The sequence below is a fragment of the Triticum aestivum genome, chromosome 5A (assembly GCF_018294505.1).
Source record: "Triticum aestivum cultivar Chinese Spring chromosome 5A, IWGSC CS RefSeq v2.1, whole genome shotgun sequence".
NCBI classification, from domain to species: Eukaryota; Viridiplantae; Streptophyta; class Magnoliopsida; order Poales; family Poaceae; genus Triticum; species Triticum aestivum.
Window position 1 is genome coordinate 326714672 of NC_057806.1, and position 8856 is coordinate 326723527.

Below are 8856 nucleotides of genomic sequence, written 5' to 3' on the forward strand. Positions count from 1 at the left end.
TAGAATAGTTCCGTTAAGGGTTCCTTTCCCTGGGTACGCATGCCCTAATGTGCATGTCCGGACTGCGAGAAGAGACGCAGGCTATAAACCTCTGGGGCATGTGTCAAATTTAAATAAAAGTCATCTTTTATTCACCGACCGAATATTCTCTTAAGAACGCTAGCTTTCGGCTTCACCCAGTCTGAGGTACACATCCGACTGACCCGGTAGTAACAATCGCAGAGGTGCTCCCCTTATGCCCTAGCCGAATTAACGGGAACATATGGCATAAATACAAGAGCCAGGCAACCCAGCTTGGCCAAAACTTAAGTCATGATGATGCATATAATGGCAAAAAAGGTACATGCGGAAGAATAACACATGTGCGGGGCATAAAGCAGAAAATATAATTAGATTAAGCTTTTGTATAAGAAGCCCCCATGTATAATGAGCGCGGCTAGCGCGTCAAGATTGTGTAACCAAGACACAAGTTTATCCCCTTAGGGCCTTGAAGAGAAGGGAGAGAGAGAGACAGATATGCAAAAAAATGGACGAAGGTGAGGAGACGAACATAGAATCCAGCGCTAGGCATAGAATCTTCGGAGTCTGGCTGCGTTCCACGGGTTTGGCTCGAGTCGATTATCCGATGCATCTCGCAGACGGTATGCTCCGCCGGTCAGAACCTGGTCAATAATGAAGGGACCTTCCCATTTGGGCTTGAGCTTGTTCTTTTTCTTCTCCGGCAGGCGTAGAACTAGTTCGCCAACGTTATAGGTTTTGACCCATACTTCTCTGCTTTGATACCTTCAAGCCTATTGTTGATAGAATGCGGAACGGGCTTTTGCCACGTCGCGCTCCTTCTCCAGGGCGTCCAAACTGTCCTGCAATCGAGCTCGGCCTCTTTTTCTTCGTACATGCACACTCGAGGTGAGTCATGAATTATGTCGCAGGGCAGAACCGCCTCAGCGCCGTACACCATAAAAACGGTGTGTATCCGGTGGTGCGATTCGGAGTGGTCCGCAGCCCCCATAGTACGGAGTCGAGCTCCTCTACCCAGTGCGTGTTTGATTCCTTTAAGGACCGCACTAATCTGGGTTTAATGCCGCTCATGATAAGATCGTTCGCTCGCTCGACTTGACCGTTAGTTTGCGGGTGATAGACAGAAGCATAAGCGAGCTTGATGCCCATGTTGCTGCACCAAAGTTTCACTTTGTTGGCTGTAAAGTTTGTGCCATTGTCAGTGATGATGCTGTGGGGGACGCCATAACGATGTACGATCCCGGATATGAAGTCTATCACTGGTCTGGATTCAGCTGTTTTGACAGGTTTGGCTTCTATCCATTTGGTGAATTTATCCACCATGACCAGTAAGTATTTTTTCTTATGGATTCCCCCTTTAAGGGGTCCAACCATATGAAGCCCCCAGACCGCAAAGGGCCAAGTAACAGGGATTGTTTGGAGAGCAGTAGGCGGCCTATGGCTCTAGTTTGCAAAGAGCTGGCAACCGACACAATGCTGGACCAGATGCTGCGCATATGCCCGGGCCGCCGGCCAATAGAAACCTGTACGGAAGGCCTTGCTTACAAGGGCCCGGGCTGCGGCATGATGGCCGCCGAGTCCGGCATGGATTTCTGCCAAAAGCTTCCGCCCTTCCTCTTCGGAGATGCACCTTTGAAGGACTCCGGTAGTGCTTTTCTTATAAAGCTCTCCCTCGTGGACCTTGTAGGCTTTAGATCGCCGCACTATGCAGCGTGCCTCATTTTGGTCCCCGGGTAGTTCCTGCCTAGTTAGGTAGGCCAGGAATGGTTCTGTCCACGGGGCGATGACGGCCATTGTTACATGGGTTGATGGTGTTATTTCGATGGCAGAGCCTCCGATTGTGTCAGAGTGTTCGGTATCTGGGGTTGTGGCCGGGTCCGGACTATTGTTGCCGGTGTCCCCTTCCCATACCACAGATGGTTTAAACAGTTTTTCCAGGAAGATGTTAGGTGGGACAGGGTCACGTTTAGTGCCGATACGGGCGAGGATGTCCGCCGCCTGGTTGTTTTCCCGAGCCACATGTTGGAATTCGAGCCCCTCGAACCGAGCAGACATTTTGAGGACGGCGTTGCAATATGCCGCCATTTTCGGATCCTTGGCATCGAAGTCTCCATTTATTTTGGATATTGCGAGGTTCGAGTCCCCACGCACCTCCAGGCGTTGAACGCCCATGGAAACTGCCATCCGGAGACCGTGTAACAGGGCCTCATATTCGGCTGTGTTGTTGGAGTCTGTATATAGTATTTGGAGTACGTATTGCACTGTATCTCCGGTGGGGGACGTCAGGACGACGCCAGCCCCCAGACCAGCCAGCATTTTAGAGCCGTCGAAGTGCATGATCCAATTGGAGTATGCGCCGTACTCTTTAGGGAGTTCGGCTTCTGTCCATTTGGCTACGAAATCGGTCAGTACTTGCGACTTAATGGCTCGCCGTGGTTTATATGTTATGTCGGACGGGAGGAGCTCGATACCCCATTTGGCAATCCGGCCCGTGGCATCACTGTTGTTTATTATGTCGTTGAGTGGTACTTCGGAGGCCACCGTAATTGAACACTCTTGAAAGTAGTGTCGTAATTTCCGGGATGCCATGAATACCGCGTATGCTATCTTTTGATAATGTGGGTACCGTGATTTGCATGGAGTGAGGATGGTGGACACATAATATACTGGCTTTTGAAGTGGGAATTTATGTCTGTCCATCTCTCGTTCGACGACGAGCACTGTGCTTACAACTTGGTCAGTTGCCGCTACATACAATAGCATTGGTTCGCCAACAGTTGGCGCGGCCAAGATTGGGTTGGTAGCCAGGATGGCTTTTATTTCTTCTAGTCCGGCCGTGGCTGCGTCCGTCCACTCGAAGTGTTCGGTGCACCGAAGAAGGCGATATAGGGGGAGTGCCTTTTCTCCTAGTCGGGAGATAAAGCGGCTTAAAGCCGCCACACATCCAGTTGACTTCTGGATTTGCTTGAGGTCAGTTGGAATGGCCAACTGCGACAGAGCCTGGATTTTGGCCGAATTTGCTTCAATTCCTCTGCCGGAGACGATAAAGCCCAAGAGCTTTTCGGCGGGTACGCCGAAAACGCATTTTTCCGGATTGAGCTTAATGTCGTATGTTCGGAGATTGTTGAACATGAGCCTCAAGTCATCTATTAAGGAGTCAACGTGTCTGGTTTTAACGACCACATCGTCGACGTATGCCTCCACTGTTTTGCCGATCTGCTTTTCCAGACATGTCTGAATCATGCGCTGATACGTTGTGCCGGCGTTTTTGAGCCCGAAGGGCATTGTGTTGAAACAGAAGGGGCCGTATGGAGTGATAAATGCCGTTGCGGCTAGGTCGGACTCCACCATCTTAATTTGGTGGTAACCGGAGTATGCGTCGAGGAAGCACAATGAGTCGTGTCCTGCGGTAGCATCGATAATTTGATCGATGCGAGGGAGGGGGAAGGGATCCTTTGGGCAAGCCTTATTAAGGTCCTTGAAGTCGACGCATAGGCACCAGGATTTGTCCTTCTTTGGCACCATCACCAGGTTTGCTAGCCAGTCCGGATGCTTTATCTCTCTAATGAATCCGGCCTCCAGTAATTTGGCTAGCTCCTCTCCCATGGCTTGTCTCTTAGGTTCGGAGAAACGCCTGAGAGTCTGCTTGACCGGCTTGAATCCTTTTAGAATGTTAAGGCTATGCTCGGCCAGCCTACGTGGGATTCCTGGCATGTCTGAAGGATGCCAGGCGAATATGTCCCAATTCGCGCGCAGGAACTCCCGTAGTGCGGCGTCTACGGCGGGGTTTAGCTGTGCCCCAATGGATGCTGTTTTTGTGGGGTCCATTGGATGGACTTGGAATTTGGCTATTTCATCCACTGGTTTAAAGGAGGTGGACTTGGATCTTTTGTCTAGTATCACGCCATCCCTGTCCACTTTGGAGTGCAGCGCGGTTAATTCCTCTGCCACAAGGGCTTCGGATAATGCCTCGAGGGCCAGTGCAGCTGTTTTGTTCTTGGCGCGGAGTGCTATGTCCGGATCACTAGCTAGAGTGATGATTCCATTGGGTCCGGGCATTTTGAGCTTCATGTACCCGTAATGGGGTATGGCTTGAAAAATCATGAATGCCTCCCGCCCTAGAAGGGCATGGTATCCGCTACTAAACAGGGCCACTTGGAATGTGATTTCTTCAGACCTGTAATTCTCCGGAGTGCCGAATTCCACATCTAGTGTGATTTTCCCAGCGCAACGTGCCTCCCGACTGGGGATGATTCCTCGGAAGATCGTGCTGCTTTGCTCAATACGGTTGTTGTCTATTTCCATTTTTTGAAGAGTCTCCTCATAAATGAGGTTTAATCCGCTGCCGCCGTCCATGAGTACTTTAGTGAGCCGAAAGCCATCCACAATTGGACTGAGGACCAAAGCGGCTGGTGCTCGGGCTGTTCGGAATTTAGGTTCGTCACTGGCATTGAAAGTGATAGCCGTGTCACTCCATGGATTTGTTGCTGCTACATGGCAGACTTCGGCAAGGCTGCGGAGTGCTTGCTTACGCCTATTATTTGAGGCGAAGGTCTCGAAGACTGTTAATACTGTATTGTTATCCGCGGAAGGGTGTTCTGGGGTGTTTTGGATGAGGAGATCCTCACCGCTCTTGGCCACCTGCTGGAGTACCCAACATGCTCTAAGGCTATGTGTTGGTATAGTATCCGATGTGCGATGAATTTTGCAAGGCCCATTAAGCCATCCCTCCAATATGGTTCCACGCCCTGTAGTGGGCTTTTGCTTCTTTGTAATCGAGTCAGGAGACTTATGAGAGTGCACCCTTTTAGTTCGGACTGGGGGTTTTGTCAGAGCCGGATTGTCCCAAAATTGTGTTTGGGTTTTCCAGGCGCTTTCCATTGCACAGTATTTCCGTACTATGGCCGCCAAGTCAGCAAAGTGTGCTATGTCACGGTGACTTATGGCGTTGAGGATTCCCTTGTCCGTGCAATTGTTGCAAAAGAACAAAATTGCGTCTTCCTCGCGACAGTCCTTGACCTTGTTCATTACAAAGAGGAATTTGGCCCAATAGTGATGTACTGTCTCTTGGGGAGCTTGCCTAATGTGGGAAAGATTGTTTGTATCTGGGCGGGTGGGTGGATTTAAGTCCAGACCTTGACCCAATCTGAGATCCCGGGGCAGGTGAGTTTCCAATCTTGGAAGTTCGGGCTCCAGAATGTTGCTCCGCGGGTTCGGTATGCGACCTGATTCTAGGTTCAGGGTTAGAGCGTTGTCCTCCCGTGAGCGGGTATCCGGCTCGGAGAGCTCGGGAATCCGGACATAGTTCGTCCTCGGGATAGAGGGAGAACCGCCACGTTGCTCCTCCGCCACCGCTATTTGATGGGTGACCGGCGGAGAGTTAATCTCCCTTTGGTCGGGTTTAAGCCTGATCCGATCGTAGTCCGTTGCGACTCCCAGAGCGGCTATGCAATCCAAGAGCTCGTTCAAAGAGGGGAGCTCCATTGGATCCATCTACTCGATGAATTTTGAGACGATGTGGAGGCTATTTTCGATGACCCGAGAAGTCATCGTCGGCGCAATGGCCGAGTGGGCGGTAATGACGAAGCCGCCTAGTCAGAGAGTTTGGCCTACAGCCAGGGCTCCCCCAGAAGTTAGGTTGTCCTTGACAACGAGACGAGCCATCCCCCCTTATGATGACAACACAGTGGAACTCTCAATGAAAGCACCAATGTCGGTGTCAAAACCGGCGGATCTCGGGTAGGGGGTCTCGAACTGTGCATCTAAGGCGGATGGTAACAGGAAGCAGGGGACACAGTGTTTACCCAAGTTCGGGCCCTCTTGATGGAGGTAATACCCTACATCCTGCTCGATTTTTCTTGATGATATGAGTATTACAAGAGTTGATCTACCACGAGATCGTAGAGGCTAAACCCTAGAAGCTAGCCTATGGTATGATTGTATGTTGTCCTATGGACTAAACCCTCTGGTTTATATAGACATCGGAGGGGGCTAGGGTTACACAGAGTTGGTTACAAGGGAGGAGATCTACATATCCGTATTACCTAGCTTGCCTTCCACACCAAGGAGAGTCCCATCCGGACACGGGACGAAGTCTTCAATCTTGTATCTTCATAGTCCAACAGTCCGGCCAAAGGATATAGTCCGGCTGTCCGGAGACTCCCTAATCCAGGACTCCCTCAGTGGCAGTGACTTTGGAGAACCATCACTATCTCATCTGGAAGATTAACTCCCACTTGATTCAAGCGATTGTAGTACTCATACAATCTGAGCACATGCTCCACGATTGAGCTTTTCTCCTTAGTTTGGACGCTTAAGAAACTTGTCAGAGGTCTCATCCCTCTTGACGTGGGCACTAGCCTGAAATCCCAATTTAAGTCCTTGGAACATCTCATATGTTCTGCGATGTTTCAAAAATGTCTTTGGTGCCTGAATTCTAAACCATTTAGCATTACACACTAAACTATCATGTAGTCATCAAACGTGTATGTCAGATGTTTGCAACATCCACAACCGACGCTCGAGGTTCAGCACACTGAGTGGTGCATTAAGGACATAATCCTTCTGAGCAGCAATGAGGACAATCCTCAGTTTACGGACCCAGTCCGCATAATTGCTACTGTCAACTCTCAACTAAATTTTCTCTAGGAACATATCTAAAACAGTAGAACCAAACATGAGCTACAACATAATTTGCAAAGACCTTTTGACTATGTTCATGATAATTAAGTTCATCTAATCAAATTATTTAATGAACTCCCACTCAGATAGACATCCCTCTAGTCATCTAAGTGATACATGATCCGAGTCAACTAGGCTGTGTCCGATCATCACGTGAGACGGACTAGTCATCATCGGTGAACATCTTCATGTTGATCGTATCCACTATACGACTCATGTTCGACCTTTTGGTCTCTTGTGTTCCGAGGCCATGTCTGTACATGCTAGGCTCGTCAAGTCAACCTAAGTGTTTTGCATGTGTAAATCTGGCTTACACCCGTTGTATGCGAACGTTAGAATCTATCACACCCGATCATCACGTGGTGCTTCGAAACAACGAACTTTTGCAACGGTGGACAGTTAGGGGGAACACTTTCTTGAAATTTTATGAGGGATCGTCTTATTTATGCTACTGTCGTTCTAAGAAAATAAGATGTAAACATGACAAACATCACATGCAAATCATAGAGTGACATGATATGGCCAATATCATCTCGCGCCTTTATCTTCATCTTTGAGGCGCGACATGATCACCTTTGTCACCGGCATGACACCATGATCTCCATCATCGTGTCTTCATGAAGTTGTCTCGCCAACTATTACTTCTACTACTATGGCTAACGTTAGCAATAAAGTAAAGTAATTACATGGCATTTTCAATGACACGCAGGTCATACAATAAATTAAGACAACTCCTATGGCTCCTATCGGTTTTCATACTCTTCAACATGCAAGTCGTGATTCCTATTACAAGAACATGATCAATCTCATACATCACACACACACACACACACACACACACACACACATATATATATATATATATATATATAATTCATCACATCCTTTTGGCCATATCACATCACATAGCATACCCTGCAAAGCAAGTTAGACGTCCTCTAATTGTTGTTGCATGTTTTACGTGGCTGCTATGGGTTTCTAGCAAGAACGTTTCTTACCTACACAAAAGCCACAACTATGATATGCCAATTGCTATTTACCCTTCATAAGGACCCTTTTCATCGAATCCGATCCGATTAAAGTGGGAGAGACTGGCACCCGCTAGCCACCTTATGCAATAAGTGCATGTTAGTCGGTGGAACCTGTCTCACGTAAGCATACGTGTAAGGTCGGTCCGGGCCGCTTCATCCCATGATGCCGCCGAATCATGATAAGACTAGTAACGGTAAGCAAATTGAACAAATCATCGCCCACAACTATTTTGTGTTCTACTCATGCATATAATCTACGCATAGACCTAGCTCATGATGCCACTGTTGGGGATCATTGCAGAAATTAAAAAAAATTCTACGCATCACCAAGATCAATCTATGGAGAGACTAGCAACGAGAGAGAGGTGAGTGCATCTTCATACCCTTGGAGATCGCGATGCGGAAGCATTACAAGAACGTGGATGAAGGACTCGTACTCGCAGCGATCCAGATTGTGGTTGACCCCGATCTAAGCGCCGAACAACGGCGCCTCCGCGTTCAACACACGTACAGCCCGGAGACGTCTCCTCATTATTGATCCAGCAAGGGTAGAGGAGAAGTTGAGGGAGAGCTCCGGCAGCACGACGGCGTGGTGGTGGAGCTTGCAGTTCTCTGGCAGGGCTTCGCCAAGCACTACTACTATGGAGGTGTTGGGGAGGGAGAGGGCTGCGCCAGCGGAAGGGTTGCGGCTCCGATGCGCCTCCCCACTATTTATAGGGGTGGAGGGGGCTGGTTTCTTGCCCTCTAAGTCCATTGGGGCGTTGGCAAAGGTGGGGGAAAGAAATCTCATCATTTCCCTTCCCCACCGATTGTTATCCCCCTTTTTTAGGGATCTTGATCTTATCCCTTCGGGATATGATCTTATTCCTTCTAAGGGGGGTCTTGGTGCGCCTTGACCAGGGGTGTGGGGCCTTGCCCCCACTACCCACGTTCATGTGGGTCCCCCCATGCAGGTGGGCCCCACTCCGGAACCTTCTAGAACCTTCCCGGTACAATACCGAAAAACCGCGAACATTTTTCGGTGGCCAAAATAGGACTTCCCATATATAAATCTTTACCTCTGGACCATTCTGAAACTCCTCGTGACATCTGGGATCTCATCCAGGACTCCAACAACATTCGGTAA